The sequence below is a fragment of the Perca fluviatilis genome, chromosome 7 (assembly GCF_010015445.1).
Source record: "Perca fluviatilis chromosome 7, GENO_Pfluv_1.0, whole genome shotgun sequence".
Taxonomy (NCBI): domain Eukaryota; kingdom Metazoa; phylum Chordata; class Actinopteri; order Perciformes; family Percidae; genus Perca; species Perca fluviatilis.
The window spans coordinates 34,868,540-34,888,226 of record NC_053118.1 but is presented as its reverse complement, the minus strand read 5'-3'; the positions used below and the strand labels follow the sequence as shown (position 1 = coordinate 34,888,226).

Here is a 19,687-nt window from a genome sequence, read left to right as displayed (position 1 = left end):
ATTATTAGTTGAGCAGAAGCAGCAGCTGGTTGGTGGTTTGTCTCATTGTCTGGACAGTTCGGACAAACTCAAACATGATGGCGAGATAAAGAAAATGCTGCAGAGTCAAACTTCAACACGGCAGAGGCCATCTTTAGCTTCAGGTCAGTGTTTGTCATGTGCTGTGTGACTAACGGGATTCAGTAGCATCATGCTAGTTAGCTGTTAGCTTTTGACAGTTTGTTGCCACCATGGGCGTAGATTTCGGAGGCGGGGGGGTTGTGGGCCCCCCCAATATTCAGAAGAGGTAGATTTGTCCCCCCTCAAAAAATATGAAAGACAACCCACTCCCCCAAAAAAGGTAAAATACATTCATGGGGCTCAAAACATGTACGGAAAACTAGGGGGGTATAGAACACAACAGAAGCATGGTAAATTAACCCTTGTGTTGTCTTCCCGTCAACAATGCAACTTTTTTTTCTGGGTCCAAATTTAAAATTAAAACTATATATATATATATATATATATATATATATATATATATATATATATATATATATAGTTTTTTTTTTTTTCTTACGTTTTGGTCGTCTTTTTCAACACTTTTGTTGCTTTTCCCTGTTTTTGTCACTTTCTTTCGACGTTTTTGTCACTTCTCCCCAAGTCCGAAATTTTTGTCACTTTTTTTTTCCAACATTCTTTTACCAATTTTATTAAACTGTCATCAATGCTACAAAAATGTAATAAAACACCCACATTCAATGAAAGTAGTGAACTGATCACTGATTTAACTTGTGAAGAGCGTTCTATGGAACCATCTACGTTACCTTTGAAATTTGGTTAAAAGAAACCCCAAATTCTGATATTGAAACGTTTTGAAAATGGGTGTACGTCGTGGCGTTAAGCCTTGCTCACAGCCCCTCAATGCACCTGATCAGCACTGTCATGTGATTGTTTTTGATCTATATTCTGGCTTTATTTCAATATTTTAATTGATTTGCAGTTCCTCTGGAGTCGCGTCTGTTCCCAACCGTGTCTCTTTCATCCAGCGGAGACGCCTTCAGACGAACTCACCTGGAGTCCCAGTGAGTATTCATGACACCAGCCAGTGGACATCTCAGACGTCCTAAATAACAGGGGTGGAGAAAAAAAAGTGGATTTCTTTTTTTTTTTTGCAACAATTTTTAAAATCGGTTCTTTTCCCTAGAATCAATATTTTTTTTTAATTAATTAAAAGAAAAATCGCAATACTTAATAATATGCAATCGCAATACTTCTAGAATCGCAATAAATGAAAATGGCAATACAAATCAAATGCACCCATGTATCGTGAAGGAATCAAATCAGGACAAAAAGCATATGGTCCCAGCCCTGATTAATAAACATTCCTGTGCTGAGGCCTGAGCTGCTTCCATCCATCCAGCCAGACAGCAAGACAGGCCGTCTGCAAACATAATGCTTCATGTCTGCATGTGGAGGTCTCTCTCTCTCTCTCTCTCTCTCTCTCTCTCTCTCTCTCTCTCTCTCTCTCTCTGTCTCTCTCTCTCTCTCTCTCTGGGCCCCTCAGAAGAAAGTATAGGAGGGTCTGTAGGCTCGTTGCCTCTCAGACAGGCCTGATCCTGAGGCAGCCAGCCGGCTACAAAAGTGTGTGTGTGTGTGTGTGTGTGTGTGTGTGTGTGTGTGTGTATGTATATGTGTGTAAGGCTGCGATCAACCACCTCCTGTCGTTAAAAACGTTGATGCTCAGCCCAGCTCAGCGAAAAAGCCCGACGCTAGTGTCTCTGCTAGTTTAAGACCGACAAAGTTGTCAATTTCCTGTCCGGCGCCCACATCGTTTAAATAGCAAATGCACCCGCGCCCATCTGTGCGCCCATGGGCGTGCTGGTCTTACACGGAGGTGTGTTCAGGTGCATTCGTGGCGTATTGCTATCTTGAGGCAGCGGCAGGTGATCGTGCCATTGACCAACAAAAACCTGGTCTAAAGTCCATAACGCAGCATTTCATTGTTATTTTAACACCAGCTTCACCCAGAGCCGGCCCGAGGCATAAGCGAACTAAGCGGTTGCTTGGGGCCCCCTGGCCACTAGGGGGGGGCACCCCCAGACCCTCAGACCCCCAGACCCCCCCCTCGCCATTTGCATCCACTTTTGCACAAATAGAATAGGTGGGGAGTGTCGTTATGCATCTGTGCCCCGGGGGGACAGTAGTTCATAAACCGTCACTGTATTAATACATAACCTCACTGTATTCATTTATAATGTAACATTATAGCGTGACATTTGTGTCAATAATCGTCAAGCACAGGTGACTCTGCGTGGTGGGAGGGGGGGCCCCCAAATCAAATTCTGCTTAGGGCCCCCAAAAGGCTTCACCTCGCGGAGTTTTGGTGGCATAGTGCACGTGCCGTATATGATCTGCTCGCGCGCTTTCACTTCACGCGCGAGCAGATCAGTTTCTTCTCCTGAACATCTCTCCTTCCTGCTTAGCCAATCCGCCATCATAATAGCAATGCGCCAAGGTACAAACGCGAGTGGCTTTTAAAAGGAAACTCTGATTGGTTTAATCCATGTTACTCCAAAACACACACACCTATGATTAATTACGACACCAAGTACAACCCTTTTGAACCATGGGCCTGGCACACGGACCCTTTTTTCCGCCGTTAAACTTGCAAAAGTGGATTTGGACACGCCCTAAACACACCTGCACCAGGCGCTTCACGCCGTGCGCTTAGATGGTTAAAATAGGGCCCTTAGAGTTATGTTTTTTTATTGTTTTTGTGAAATATCTGTATTGACTGCATGATCATATCGGCGTATTATTTACTGCCATGCGAGCCACAAGTTAAAGCTTGGCGAGCCGCGCAATGGGTAACGCTGCTATAAAGCATTGCCGTGCCAAATCCACAAGCTACTGGTTCTCTCTGTGTTTTACTGTGAGTCATTGGCGTTATGGCTTTGGTCATTCTAACTAGGGCTGCACGATATGAGGAAAATGTCAAATTGCGATTATTTTGACTGATGTTGCGATTGCGATATGATTCACGATATTGGAGGGAATGATTCCATTTTTTGGATCATCATTCTCATTTTCATTGAAACACAAATAAAAATGTACTACAGTCATGTAGTGTGATTTTTGCAAGGATCTGTACCAAACGAAGATGTTTTCCTTTAGTCCAGGGGTGTCAAACTCATTTTCCCAGAGGGCTACACTGGAAAAATAGAATCACACCAAGGGCCAGACATGTATAAAGTTCATTGACGTGCTTTTGTCACTTTTTTTTTTAAACATTTTGGTAGCTTTTTTCCTAATTTTTGTTGCGACTTTTTTGTGGCTTTCTCAGACATTTGTCACCTTTTTGTAAATTTGTTGCTTTTTCCGACATTTTTGTACACTTTTTGTCACATTTTTGTTCACATGAAGCCCTACGAAAGTCACCAAAAGAGTTCCTTGAATAGCCTGAATATGAAAATTCTCTCTCTCTGCAGCTTCTGGGGAAATTTCTGAGTCTCAGAGTCGGCAAATCTGCCATATTCTGCTTTGAATGTCAGGTAATTGCAGTTTAAATATCACTTTCCTGTGTTTCTGGTTTTGCGCACAACTAGGCGGGCCCAAATGTATTGTGAACCCAAATTGATATACGGGCCAGATCTAAATCTGCAGCGGGCCGGATTTGGCCCGCGGGCCTTGAGTTTGACACATGTGCTTTAGTCTGTAGGATAGGATTTGTAGGCCGGGACATCTCTGCAGCACCACAGTACTTCATTCAGAATGGTTAGACACATATTTTGCCTTTAACAGATATGGCGCCCACCCCCCTGCGATTTGGATATTGAACTAGTCCATATTGCGATTTCGATAAAATTGCGATTAATTGTGCAGCCCTACTTTCTAACCTGGATAAAGGAATCAAACTGAGCTGAAAACACTCCAGGAGAATACACTGGTAGCAGGGTTTCCCTCCAGTGTTTTGCTGGCCTGGTGGCCTAAGCCACTGGGAACTATTAATGTGTTTTTAGGACTTTTTTTAAACTACAGTTACAGCGGGGCGGCTCGGTTGGAAACTTAAACGTAGATATATTATTTTAAAATCCAGTTAGCCATTAGCACTGACTTAATGTAGGACCCTATGGAATCTGTTTTACAGCTTTTTTTTTATTCTCAATTTCGTGATTTCTTCCATGATTTTGTAATTACAGAAACTATTAGCCTCTACGTTAATGCTGCCATCAGTCTGTGATTTGCCCCTTGCCACTGGGCTAAACAACTTTTCTGGGGGAAATCATGGATAGATAGGTTGAATTAAAGGCTTTTGTTGATTCAGATATCTCATTCACATGTAGCTGTGATTCATAGTATGGGTGTCTATCCAATCAGGTCGTTTAATAGTGAAGTCAATTCCCATACACCCCCCTAGTGCCCCCAAAAAACGCACACCGTCACACACGCTCCCACACTCTTAACCAGACAGGCTGGAGGACTCTGTCTCTGCAGCTTTTCTTCGCCGCCCTCCATCCGTCTGCACCCCCTTTTCATGTCTGAGTTTTAATGAAGAGAGGGGGACCCATGGAAGAAAGGGGGGGTGGGGGGGACCCTGAGACCGCCAGGCCCGTAGACTTTGCATGATTGTATATCTGTGTGTGTGTGTGTGTGTCTGGCTTTTGGAGGCTTAATCCCATAGAGTTGCAATGGGTTGAGAAACGTATGGGGCATATTACGGGTGCGTCGCATTGACGGCCGCATCAATGGTGTCCTCTGTCTTACCATCAAAGCCTGGGAACGTCTTTGTGTGCGCTGCTGTTACCATATGGTAATCGCCGCGTCTGCTTTCAACACCATAGTGGTTTTGATTACAACAATGTTGTTTTTCAGTTTTTTAGTGCCCACAGATGTGCGATTTGCTTTTAATGAAGACTCTTATTATCATAAAGACAATAAAGTGGTGAGGGAGTTTGAGAGCAGCGGAGACGGATGTTTTATCAATAGTTGGTTTTAGATTTTGCAGAGGTTTGCAGGACGAACTGCAGCAGCAACCGTGCTTTGCTAATTAGTGTTGACGAACTGACCGAAGAGCCGGTTAATTAACCCGACTCGTGCCACTTCTGCTACTGTGTGTGTAGTGATCTAGCTCATTAGCGCCTCCACTGGAGTGGTGGTGGTAGAATCAGTCGGGAAATGGGCTACCTAGACCGCGCACCAGGCTACTGAACGAGACCGAATGTAACCGTGCAAACAGCCGCTCGAGTCTAATGTAATCAAGCGGTGTCTTGGTTCTCGGCAAGTTTGAGTTATTAACCAAGCCTTGTTTCTGTTGCATCTTAGATGATTGTGTTCATGGCAATTCACACATTATCGATTGGTAGTTACGCTAAGTTAAATGTTAGAGAAGTGAATGTTGCTACGTGATAGTTAGACTGTCACGAGGAGACCACGCACCAGGCTACCGAATGTAACCGTGGCCAGTGCGTTAGTCTAGTGTCGGTCAGTATGAGTGTGTAAATAATGTCGAGACCGAATGTCTAATCAAGCGGTGTCTTGGTTCCTGGCAGGGGAAGTAAATGCGCAATCACGTCTATGGCGAATAGCTATATCTAACATGGGGTACAGGTTGGCAAATATCATCTAGACATGCATCGTTGATTAATTTGATGTCGACCCTGCATCAGATCCCAGTCATTGAATGTGTGTGTGGCACAGGGTCATGCAGCCTTAAATAGCTGTAAATCCTAAAAGAATTTGACTAGTCCAGATTTGAATGCAATGTTTTAACATCCCGTGGCGCGTGGTTAGATTACAATCCTAAAAATACACTGAATATTTAAAATGTATGGCATGAAAATAATCAGATTTGGGCAGATATCATCGACTTCACAAAAATCCACACTAAGCTAGCTAACTCTGAAAGAGTACACTGTAAAATCATGTGCATCCACATTCTTTACCGAAAGCCTCTTATACAGTAATCCCTTTTTTCCCCTGATCGTAATGATAACCTACTGTATGTTTGTACAGCCAAAATCACAATTTTGTAGTTCTCATTGACTACGTTTACATGCACACTAATATTCCACTATTATTCAGAATATGACAATATTTCGAATTTGATACCTGTCATGTAAACAGCATATTTGGTTTAGATATTCAGAATTAGGCCTTTTGGAATTTAGAATTTTTCCGGTTAAGAGGTGAGATATATGCCGGTATTATTCAGGTTTTTTAAACTATGACAGTGGGCTTGTTTGGAAACTTAGACGTACAATAATCATTGTTTTAAAACTATTGGGTGGGCTCTACATTAATACTGCCATCAGTCTGTGATTGGCCCAAGCCAAATATTGTCATATTCTGAATAATAGTGGAATACTAGTGTGCATATAAACTTTAAAGCAACACTATGTAACTTTTAGCTGCAGCTGTAGTTCCAATGAGACAACCTGTAGGGGGACCGAAGCGGGAAAAGTTACATAGTTTTGCTTTAAAGTACATCTTGCAAACCCCTGCAAAATCTAAAACCAACTATTGATACATTTTCCGGTTAAGACATGTGGGATAGGTTGGTATAATTCGGAATTTAGGAGCATTCTTTGGATATGTAGGCTACTGTATGCAGCATACAGACATGTACAGTTGTACACAAACCAAGCAGCAAACAGTTTCAGGAAGTTGTTTGAAGGAATAAAAGAGGGAGGCTGTGTTCCAACAAGTCCGCCATCGCTGGAAAACTTTGGATCAATAAATCCTATTTTGACGTCTTCATGTAAACAAGAATATTAGTGGAATATTCATTTTCATTAGCCATGTAGACAGCTTAGTATGAATATTGTCTTTTTTCGAGAATAAGGGGAAAAAAGGGCATATTTTCTACATGTACAGATAGGCATTGACACATTTTTATGTTGTGTTGTCAGTAAAATTAAACTACCTGACAATATAACGGCCTACAAGTCCAGCTGAAATGATTTGACCATCAAACACTTAGTTGATTGACAGAACTGTTCAAAATAGCACCACAGCAAAGACTGTAACGTTCACTATACAGGCGGGCGCCATCTTGGGAGAACAGTCATGAACAGTCGAACGACGAACGCCGTGCAACCAGTAACCAGTAACATAGCTCAAGCACGGTGTTCGTGGTTCGACTGGTCATGACTGTTTTCCCAAGATGGTGCCTGCCTGTATACATGAACGGTACTGTCTTTATTAAAACTATCTTTTTAATAAAGTTACAACTTACAAAGTTCTCAATGCTTCGGTTTACATGTAGGGACCCTCATTATGCGACCGTTGAAGCATGGTGCTATTTTGAGCCTTGTTAGTGGTGTAAAAATAGCGATTTACCCTCTGCCCCGAAGGCTAGCGTTAGAAGCTAATCACCGGTTTGCGCTAGCTTGTTTCAAGCTAGAGACACGTTCGATTAGCATGAAAACAGTTGACTCTGTACACATATGTTATTAACCCCTAGGTTAATTTTGCACCAGAATTGTCCTTTAAGTAAAGGATCTGGATACTTCCTCCACCGCTGACTGGTAATATCCACAAGTTTTGACAATAGAAACGCAAAACTTACCGTTGTAATGTGTGACGAACTGAGCTGGACCGAAGCGGACTGCTTGGTGGAAACGAGGCTGCAGTCTGAGATGGAGGTCTGACGTTATGGCGAAGGTTCAGTAGGTCAGCTGGAGGCCGGGTCTGCCCTGAGTGTGTCCCTAATCACCGACACTTACTCCTGATTGCCCATTGTCCGGGACGAGGCTGGAGCTGGCTGTAGGAGGTCATCAAGATGCTCCGTCCTCAGCCTTCCTCTTTCCCAGGGGGACAGTCAGTCACACATGTAGAGGTCAAGTGACGAGCTGCAACTTCCTCTTCCTGCCCTAATCTGGAAGCTTTGATTCACAGCAGCCAACCCCCCCCCCCTCCCATTTGCCCATTAGCTCATTAGCTCGGCGAGGTCAGAGAGTATCTGTGCCAGCCTTGACCTGTCCTGCTGTTAGTCCTGAGGTCCAGGCTGTTTTTTGATCATGCACAACAACAAAATACATGCTATAGGAACAAGAGTTGAGTTTATAGCACTAGCTATAAACTCTATATGCTGCGCATCAGTTACGGGCTTTGTATTGTAACTATTTTTGCTTGTATGGTCCCTGTTAAATAAACAAATAAATAAATAGCATGGATATATTGCCACTTGGCCAGCCATGCCAAAACACTTATTTATGAACTTCAATATTAAATGGGAAATTATCTCAAAATGAAATAGCACAACAAGGTGTCAACATAAAACGCAGCGCTTGAGCTCACTTCCCGGTGAAAAAACAAAATACTTCTTTTAAGATCATTTTTTTGACAGATATCAGGATCGGAAAAACCTCCCATACTGCCTAAAATGCTGGTATCGGTGTCAGAAAGTACGGGAGTTAATGCACCAATCAGAAGAAAATATACGTTAAAGTAGTTTATTTGTGTTCCATGGCGTTCAATGTTTGTTTTTATTCATGTTTCACAAAAGGTTCAACCTGAGCCAGACCATACAACAAAGATATATAAATCATAACACGTCCATGCAGGGAGAGAAGTATACAGCTGTTAAAACGTAATACATCAAATGACACACACTGGTATCGGATCAGTACTCGGTATCAGCCGATACTCAAGTTCAGGTATCGGAATCGGTAACGGGAAGCAAAAGATGGCATTGGACCATCAATAGTAGAGTGCGGATCGGGCTGCATTTTTCTGTCCGAGCCCGGCCCGCGTCCGACAGGCATTAAGATATTTATGTCCGAGCCCGACACTGTTGAAATCTTGTTTTTTTTCTCATACTAATGACACATGTACGTTTGTTTGTGTGGAAAGCTTTTATTAAGCAGCTGTAGGAAGGCATTCGGAAATATCAACAGATGAGCGCATCAGCGCACCCGGGGCAACAAGCGCCCGTTAACACAGGCACGCACCTACATAATAAGCTTATTTAAATTTAAAATGTTCAATTCAATCCTTATCGCGCTGATGTGACCTAGCCCGACCCGAACATCATTTCTAAATATCCGTCCGAACCCGGCCCGGCCCGTTCACATCTTGGGCACTGCCAAGGTGCTCTTGAGCAAGGCACCGACCCCCCCCCCCATCCCCCCCACCCCAACTCCTTAGGGCGCCTGTCCAGCATTCGCAGCCCACTCACTCTGACATCTCTCCTTTTCATTTTACACTCTTAACAAAAAGAGTGTAAAATTGTAATCTACCCACACAATAAAAAGTTTAAATTATTATAATTAAATACAATTACAATGTACATGATTGCAAAAAAAAATTAAAAAATACCGAAACAAGTGATGTTTTGAATATGAAGAACGTTTTGAACAATACAGGAGATTAATTATTTCCTTTACATAAATGAGGATATTTGCGTCATAAATTGGGCAGGTAATATAGAGTTTGACGCTCGAAATGTCATCTGGGGGAGGATCCCCCATTAATAATGTGTCTCCGTGAATCCTGCGCCCCTTGGGATCATCTCTACTTTGTTCTACCCACCCACCCACCACCCCAACCTGCTTCCTTACACAGACATTGGCGCTCTTATACTTGGTCGCCTCATTTCCTGCTATGCTCCCATCATAATTATTAATAATGAGTTCATAGGAGTCGTATTTGCTCAAACCGACGACCTATGTGAGCGAGGCGTGACACGCTGCCTCTCGGCATCATGCGCGTCCAACAGACAAAACTTCTAACGTTTGATTCGAATGAAATCACAGACTGCAGAGCACTTTGTGTTTTATCGCTTTGTAAAGAACAATGCACTTGCCAACCTATTCACTTATATTTTCCACAGAGGGAAAAGCTCCTCCGTGGGCTTCACAGTCACTCTTTTTCTTCAGTTTTATCTTATCGCTAGGCAACCACGTGCAACAATTCAGCCGTACGAGCCACTTGAGGATTTTTTTTTTTTTCTTCTGTTCAACAAACACTTTGTGGACTCTCCAAATCCGGATAAACAGCTCGACTCTCGAGAACAAAAAGCGATGAAAGCGCCTGTAATGAGCTGCATTTAGGAGTTCAACTCCCATCAAAACTACTCTTTCTCTCTTTCTTCAGCCTTTTGGTTGTGCCTCATTCTATCATACGTATGTGATCACTTTTGGGACACGATATTCGCTGCATGTCTCGTTTGGTTTCTGACCTTCCACCTCATTACTCTCTGTTTAAGTATAAAGTTCTTGTAAAGTTGATCTAGAAACTGAAGCTTTTAACATGCAAATAGATTTGAGGGGATTTGGAAACTGTGCACCGGCAGGATGGAGCCATTCGATGCAGCAATATTTTACTGCCACCTTCAAAAGGGATTTTTAAAATGCCATTATTCAAATTTCAGCTTTTTGACTTTAAAGTGCTCACAGGAGATGTTTGGTTCCCTATAACACTAATGCGTAACCCCTAACCAATGAAAATGCCCCTTTGCCGTGGCACACAAGCTAATGCAGAGGGAATGGTTTAATAGTAGAGCTACAATTGATATTGTAACTTTTATATTTTGTTTCCTTTCATCTGAGAAATGCATCTGATCATTTCAAACAGTCTGGGTCTTTTGCTTCATTTCGGCGTTGGCAATTTCTCCGGCAGCTCAGACTCGAGCTGATGAAATGGGTTTCGAGGTTAATTTCTGTTAGCCTGGCTCCGCCCTCCTACGTACTGCCGTTCAATTTTCATTTTCCTTCAGTAGCCTACTCCGTCCGGGTTTGCGGTATATTCGCGGGTTTTCTTCCGGTCAAATATTTACCGGTCCAATCAGTGAACAGAGGGACTGGCTAAGAACCATGACGTTGAGGTTCGGTAACCTTCGGTCAGTTCCGAAATGGCGGCGGAGAAAGATGCGAGCGAAGCTTCACGGTCTATGGCGCGAAGCCGTTCGGTCCGTTGTGGCAACGCCGCCAAATATCCAGAAGTGAGTTGCTTTAAGAATGTTTCCCACATCACACATCTGACTCGAAATGATTTTGCTCGCATGAAGTCCCATCACCTGCCAAAGATTAAAGCTATTCAATGGTGTGGCTGGAGAGAAAGTAGTGGAGGAAATGTGTGTGAAAATGCAACACACACACACACACACACACACACACACACACACACACACACACACACACGCACGCACACACTTCTGTGTACATCCTCCCTCCTTTCTTCCATATGCCCTTCTTTGCAATCTCTGTCTCTCTCAAGCACACGTACGCACACACACACACACACACACACACACACACACACACACACACACACACACACACACACACACACACGCGTGGGCTGAGCTGTGGTGTAATCCAATCAGAGCTCCTGAATGAAAGAAGGAGGAGGCGGGCATGTGGATTAAGGTGTACAACAGCTAACCTTATGGGATCAAATAAATTGCCACCGTCGCTCTCAGCAACAGGGCCATCGCTCCGGAGGCCACAGGGCCCCTCTGTGGCCCCGGGCTGCCTTTCTGAAAAAACTAAAGCAATTAATTAGAGATTTGGCTGTGGCAGCTATTAAAGAAAGACATATTCAGTTTTTTTAGATCACCAACTGATGTTTTCCAAGAGTTATGAGTGATTTAATTAGCTTCTTGTAGTGATTTACACAGAATGCCGGTCCAACCCAGTCTCACGGCAGTTCGTCAAATGGTCACGTTATTTAATCTATTGATTCGTGTTCACGGGGACGTTTTTGTCGGGTTTTTTTCGTGGTGGCCAGCACGAAAATGTAAACTAATGTATTTAAATGGGAAGCATATGTCGCGGTCACAGCACGACTACGGTAGCGAGTAGTATGAAAATCTGCGTAAGGAGGCTGGTTGGGGTGGTGGTTGGGTCAAACAATTCGGGACTTTTACCCCGGAGGCCGGGGATCGCGTCCCGCGTGTGGCGTTTTTGTTTCCCCGTTAACCGTCCCGTTACTGTCGCGCGTCCCCCGCGGCCGTGTCCTGGCGTGTGAGGCGTCCTCACACGTGGTGTGACGTTTGCTTTTACGTATAGACCATTTTGTGCTGGCCGCCACGGGAAAAAAAAAAGAGAAAAACGTCCCTGTGAACACGAATCAATAGATTAAAAATAACGTGGCCATTTCACGAACTGCCGTGAGACCGTTGGCTGGTCAACATCCTCCAGAATAGTCGGTTGTTTGCAGTTTTTTTGTCTGTGATGCAACTTGGCAGTTAATAACACAGAAAGGCATCAAAGGGTAGTCTGTCGTCCAAGGAAATTAGAACCCTTATTTAATGGAAATATAGCTCGAATTTGACCATAAAAATGCCTGCCCATATGAGAACAGAGCGCCACCGTTTTGATTTTCAAACTCAAAAACAGCCTTCTCACACACACACACACAAAAAAAAAAGACAGAATCCATGCAACAAAGGGGACGGAGTGTCAAAATGGCCTAAACGTGTAGGTCAGCGGTGCTCCGTCCCGGCCGGGAGGCTGCAGAGCCCCGCTGCTTTTCGTTCCAAACCTCTAATTAGAGACTGATTCACACCCGGGCCAGCAGGTGAATGCAATTAACTGTAATTAGCTGGGCCGACCGAAAGCCAGCAGCACTGTGGCCGCAGAGCTGCAGAGCTGCAGGTGTCTGTGGACAGAGCGGTGGCGATAGCATGGCGTGTTTGTCTAGAGAAGAAAGGAAAAACTGTGCCACCATCAAAGAGGACACACTTCTCATGCTGCACACTGGCTGCGTGGCGTTTCCTGTGTCTTTGCACACCAGAAACTGTCTGACGCGGCGCCTTGTCTGGACACATGGATGTTTCCCATTTCCCCTGCACTCAAGAAGTAGTATACTTCATGTTAAACAGAAATATATACTGATCTGATTACAGCAAAGACAGCGTCGGCAGTATTGATGGCAAATTAGGCTACAGAATATTTCGTTCTGTATTGACAGGTGCAATATTTGAAAATCAATAATTACATTTATATCTGCATTTATGTCAAAACCTAGAGACTTTCAAACATCAACATGTCATTTATTGAATGTATTCATGTCTAAATGACATATAAACATCTTTTCCTATATTCTATTTTGCCTGGAAACGCTTCCAACACGCTTGCGTGTCGTGTGAAAAATAGGCGTCGGTCCTATTTCTAGCAGGCACGCGTTTTCGGCGCGGCCACGCCTGAGACGTGCGTGTCACGCAGGCAGTGTGTAAGCTCTAACCTGTTAACATGGGAGCCGAAATAAAAACGGACACGCCACGCAGCTGACACGCTCGCGCCACGCTCGCGCCACGCTCGCGCCACGCTCGCGCCACACAGGCAGTGTGCAGAAGGCCTAAACTTGTTGTCGGTGCAGAAACAGCTCTCTCTGAGCGCGTACAGCACACCTACACCTCCCTGTAGGATTTTTTTAGTTGTTTTGGTGGCAAATGGTTTGATTCAGAGGGAGTAACGCCAAAAAACTTGACATTTACAGCTGACTCCTTTCAGTGGTGTCAAACTCAATTTCACAAAGGGCCAGCCACATATAGTTTATTGACATGCTTTTATTTAATCAAAAAGGTTTGCATGTCTCATATAGTACAATTACATTTTTACAACAACCTGTTTCACAGGCCTCAATATGCAAACTCATAATGGCAAATCTGCCAAATTCTGCCTGGGAGGGTTGCGTAATTGCAGTTTGAATAAAGTTTCCCGTCTTTTTGGTTTGGCGCACAACTAGGGGCGGCTGTGGCTAAGTGGTAGAGAGGTCGCCTGCCAATCGGAAGGTTGGTGGTTCGATCCCTGGCCCTGCAGTTCCATGCCGAAGTGTCCTTGGGCAAGACACTGAACCCCGAGTTGCCCCCGATGCTGCGCCATCGGAGTGTAAATGTGTGTGAGTGTGTATCTGATGAGCAGGTGGCACCTTGTACGGCAGCCTCGGCCACAGTGTGTGAATGTGTGTGAATGGTGAATTGTTCCTGTACTATGTTAAAGCGCTTTGAGTAGTCGTTAAGACTAGAAAAGCGCTATATAAAAACAGTCCATTTACATTTACTAGTTGGGGCCAAAGTGTATTGTTAACCTAAGGACGGTTACACACTGCACGCGTCGCGCGAGCGTGGCGTGTCCGTTTATATTTCGAACCGCCCCTGAGGCGCGTGCGTGCTAGAAATAGAACCGACGCCTATTTTTCAAGCGAGGTGCGAGCGTGTTGGAAGCCTTTCCAGCCAAAATAGAATAGGAAAATAGGAAAATATGTCATTTAGACACGAATGCATATTAATAAATGACATATTGATGTTTGAAAGTCTAGGTTTTGACATTAATGTAGATATTAATGTAATACAAAATTTCAAAGAAAAGATTTTCAAATATTTCACTTGTCATACGGAATGAAATATTCTGTAACATATTTTGCAGTCAATACTGCCGACGTTGTCTTGCTGTAATCAAATCAGTAGGCTCTATATAAATGGTAGGATAGGCTACGATATATAAATGGTAGGATAGGCTACGATAATGGTAGGATAGGCTACGATATATAAATGGTAGGATAGGCTACGATATATAAATGGTAGGATAGGCTATGATATATAAATGGTAGGATAGGCTATGATATATAAATGGTAGGATAGGCTATGATATATAAATGGTAGGATAGGCTACGATATATAAATGGTAGGATAGGCTACGATATATAAATGGTAGGATAGGCTACGATATATAAATGGTAGGATAGGCTACGATATATAAATGGTAGGATAGGCTACGATATATAAATGGTAGGATAGGCTACGATATATAAATGGTAGGATAGGCTACGATATATAAATGGTAGGATAGGCTATGATATATAAATGGTAGGATAGGCTACGATATATAAATGGTAGGATAGGCTATGATATATAAATGGTAGGATAGGCTACGATATATAAATGGTAGGATAGGCTACGATATATAAATGGTAGGATAGGCTACGATATATAAATGGTAGGATAGGCTACGATAACAACGTAGTGTGTTCTGAGTGACGGTCCATCATCAGATAGGCTATATAGGCTCTTTACAGCTACACTAAGTTGTTATAAACAGACAGCCCACTTACCCATTTATCAGAGTTTGAATCTGTCGGCGCTATGTCGCGAGATCAGCCCTCCCTGTTACCTAGCAGCAGTGCCGCGTCAGACACGCTTCTGGTATGTAGGACACAGAAAAATCCACGCAGCTGAGACGCAACAGAAACGCCACGCTCGCGCGACGCGTGCAGTGTGTAACCGGCCTAAGTTGATATGCAGGCCGGGTCAAAGTTTGTGAGAGGCCGGATTTGGCCCGCGGGCCTTGACTTTGACACGTGCGCCTTCGATCACTGACCCATCAGCTACATGTACATGGTGTCTTTTATTCCGGTAATAGTCAGAGTAACGGCGCAATCTGAAGGAAAATACATTCTCCTCTTTTAAATGCAGGACTCACAGTTTCTGATAAAACTGTCGCCCTGGGAGGACGTTAAGTGCTCCGTCGTACTCTGTGACCTGATTAGGAATTTCGTCTGTATTGCCAAAAAAAAGTGGGGAATGGTAACAGCAATAACAAAAATATGTTTAGAAAAAGATCATGGTTTGGGTTAACATAAACACATTTGTTACGTGACTTAAGTAGGTTGCGTACAGTATGTAACTTTATTTAAAAGTTGACATTTGGTTACACATGGGACGCAAACAGCTGTCTCCTGTGTTTTTCGACCCTCTTCCCTAAACACACACACAGTAGCAATATAAGTAAAAGGTATTTCATGCATATCATTTTTTATATAATGTGCACACATTACACAACAGAACCAGTCTTCATAAATTACAGGAGGCACTCAGACAGCACCACTCTAACGCCCATAACAATTAGCACTGATTGTGTATTTCCTGCCATTCAATCACTTCTCTTTGTTTTTCTACAAAAAAATGGTTTATTTAGACACAGAGAGAGAGAGAGAGAGAGAGAGAGAGAAACCACATAAACCTATTCTGGTACAACCTCTGATGAGCATAATATGAGCACTTAAAATTTTGCGTTTTTACAGTTAAAGTTTAGTATCTTTACAGTTGAGAGAGAGAGAGAGAGAGAGAGAGCATATCTTGGCTTAATGATGTGGTTTTGTGGCCTGTTTCGCCGCTGGGCCACTAAAGTGGATGTGTAGTAATATGAAGCATAATGCTAATCCTGCACTTCTCACATCTCCCATAAATTAATGTGTGTGTGTGTGTGTGTGTGTGTGTGTGTGTGTGTGTGCGTGTGCGCACGCGCGTTGGCACTGTGTCGAGTACAAGGTGAAGAGAGAAAGGAGAGAGAGCAGCGAATGCAGATACACACAGGAAAAAAATAAATAAAAATAAAACGTGTTCAGGAAACGCACACACACACATAGCCAGTTGCCAAGGCAACCAGGAGCTAGCATGAAAGCTGTAAGGAGAGGTGGAGCATGGCACCAGTCTGACAAGCAACTGCCACCTTGTGTGTGTGTGTGTGTGTGTGTGTGTGTGTGTGTGTGTGTGTGTGTGTGTCTGTGTGTGTGAAGGTGATGCAGTAATGTGTGTTTTTGTGCATATGCCTGTGTTGACCCATAATGAGACAGGGGAGGCGGGGGGATGGCGACATTAGCAGCCAGAAAGAGTAAATAACAAAAGACGCTGTGTCCATTAACCATCTTTTTCTTTCCCGTTGCACTTCGCTATTTAAATTGCATAATTAGATGTCACAATATGGCTGGAAAACATTGTCACCCCCACCTACACCCCCCCCCCCCCTGTGAGTTTACATATAGCCTATAGTGTATACCTTATAAAATCAAAGTCAAGGCCACTACATGTCTTGCTCAGATCCGTGTAGGGAGGAGGTCGGTGGTGGATGAGTGGTTCGTGAAACACGGGGCAGAGAGAGCGGTTCGAGTCCCGGGGAAAACACAAGACTTTCACCCAAGAAATGCTTGTTCGTGTCCCGGGAGTGCTTTAATCCAAACCACAATCTCTTTTTTTTTTTTTTTTCAACAGCTAACCTGGAGCTACGCAATTTGACTGAACAGAACTGAACTGAAGAACATGAACATCTTGCGCGGCGATGGGTTGATGACCACATGAATCCCAACTCAAAGTCCAAGACGTTTTTGAAGAGGGTTGAATCACACTAGCTGCCTCTTTATGGACCAGCCTCCCGTCCTTTTTTTGACACCACCTTCCCCTGGGTGGCCTTTGTTCAACTCTCGGGGTTGAGTCCAAGGAAGCGCCTAAAATGTAATAACAGAGGAAGCCTGTAAGATCTCAGGTGTGGTGGGTTAGGGTTATTTGCACTTAATACAGAACCACATCACATTTACTAAATAAACATTCAAATATGTTTTCTCATGAAAATGACCTCTGTGTCTTATAATCATGAGAATATATATTACATAACTTGTAGAAGTTATTCTATAATAATGAGCAACTAAATATCATTACAACAGACACGTTGTTAACATTATGACAGCATTTGAGTTGTTTACTTCAAATTCATTTTGAACCATTAGGTTCAAGCAGTGTTAATCAGACAGCTTTTTGGTCTTTGGTCTTACTAAAGTACAAACATAAAAATACCAACAACAATGCCATTCTTCAATTATTTTAGAACGGTATTTGCATCTAAAATAAATATAATATAAATAATGTTCTGACCTCAAATGATAATGCCATATACATTAACCAAAGGTACCAATGGATCCCAATTAGTCACATCGAGGAAGAAATAAAAGCAAATTAAACAACTGGTACGACACTGGTAACAGGGTTTAGCTAGCCTACTAGCTAACGATAACGTGGCTACAAAACATTAGGGTGCATGCTTGAAAAAAACAACAACCAGTTAATACAATGCAAATTCAACCCACAATAACAAATCAGGGTCCAGCTGGATTTGATAGGAACACATTTACCTTGTTAAATTACCTTTAGGAGCAGTACGGCTGAGGATGTGCCATGTGTAGTATGTGAGTAGGCGATGCGCATCATCAACTTCACAATCGGGGCAAAAGTTCTCTAATTTCTCTCTTTCTCTTCTTATTTTTTTTGTACTTCTTTGTATTAAATCTGCTTGCTGTTTGGTTTGTTCTCGTTTGGCTATGTCAGTGGATTGCTTACCGCTGTTCTGTGTTTGCCTGTTCCTGTTTTTGGGGTTCCTACCTGCTCCTGGTTTTTTGTATTTTGCCTGTTCCAGTTTTTGGATTTTGCCATTACACCTTTGAACACTACACTGCCTGCTGCCTCTGCAATTGGGTCCACCACATTCTCTGGAAGACCGTAACAGTGTAACATTATATTTTTCCGATTACTCTCTTCATGAAGTGGTGTGGACTTGATGCCACATGATTTTTAAAGAGCTGTGGGCGGACTCAACCTGGCTACTGAAAAAGAAAAAAGTACTGTAGTATACCGTAAAATTGCACAGTAGCTTGCTGTTAATATTTTGTTCCTCAAATGCCTCAATATTTACAGTATTCCACTGTATTTAGGAAAAATTACTGTAAGAAAAATCCTGTATTTCTACGGTAGTTTGTTACAGTGAACGTATCCCTAAATATTAAGTGATAAACCTTCAGAGCTCTGGTTTTCTCACCAAAGGAACATTTGCTCCTTTGCAGGCTCAGAAAATTCACCAAAACCGGAATGTAATTAAAATATAGTCGTACCCTTTAGAAAACACAGATCGGTCAGACTAAAGAGATGTCTGTGTTTCGGTATTTGTGTAAATTAAACATTTTATCCGTACAAGAGTTTCACCAAGCAGCGGTATGCTTCATATAGTGTCCTATTGTATTAAAAAATACTGATTTAGATTTACTAAAAGACATTCTCCCAGTCTTGCCGCTGCCTCCACCCCTGGTTGTCAGTCGCTGGTTTGAACAGATTTCAAGCTTCAGTTCAGATAAATAAATCTCCACACTGAGGCGTCCCGCAGGTTTCGGGGTGTGAGGCCAGCAGGCTGAGGGGTCAGGGGTGGGCTTGTGGGCATGTTGTGGTTTGTCTAGTCCGTTTGAGGGCAACAAAAAGCAGTGAGGACACAGATTTCCTACCCATTGACCTTCCATTGTGCAGAGGTTTGAGAGGCGATGGGGGTCAGTTTGATGTCATGTTTTATGGGGTGACAAGTGGTGGTCTGTCGACCTCTGACCTCTGCCTGGTCACAGAAAAGAAAACAAACATATGCTCTTTTTCAATGGACTCTAAATCACCAGGGACCACTTGAGGTGTCCCAGTTCATTAAATGGATTTGAACTTTTGCTCTGTGGTCAACATTAGTCAGCACTAACACACTCTAACACAGTTAAAGTCACACCCCTACCACACTGGAGCACCGAGCCGGGAGAAACCCAGCTCAGTGTGCACCACGTTTCTGACCCTGCTTCCAAATCTGGGTTTAACCAGTCTGACTCTGCCTTGTTTTAGTTTGAAAGGATACTTTTTGGTTACCATAGTGAACATATAGTTACTATAACTATAATATAGATACTGGTGGACATAAATTCTGCTCCTCTTGATCACAAAAACCCGGCATCAACTTTTCACACATTGAAATTATATAAACTGTCTGTACTCTAGTCTAAAACCAGGCTGTTTGTAACCATTTGTACATATAGCTACGAAAAGTAATGCACTGTAATTCACAGGGATGCACCAAATCCGGATGTTCAAGGTGTTTACTTACCATTCAATGCAGTGGGCTGTGAGAAAGGG

General features: G+C 43.1%; 1 long non-coding RNA gene across 1 annotated transcript; it reads left to right on the top strand.

Moving 5' to 3' along the window:
• The first annotated feature begins 29 nt into the window (after positions 1-29).
• On the top strand, positions 30-18,840 carry LOC120562743. Its single transcript, XR_005639817.1, has 3 exons — positions 30-143; positions 983-1,064; positions 16,976-18,840. It is a non-coding gene; the product is annotated as an uncharacterized LOC120562743 (long non-coding RNA).
• Positions 18,841-19,687: the final 847 nt, after the last annotated feature.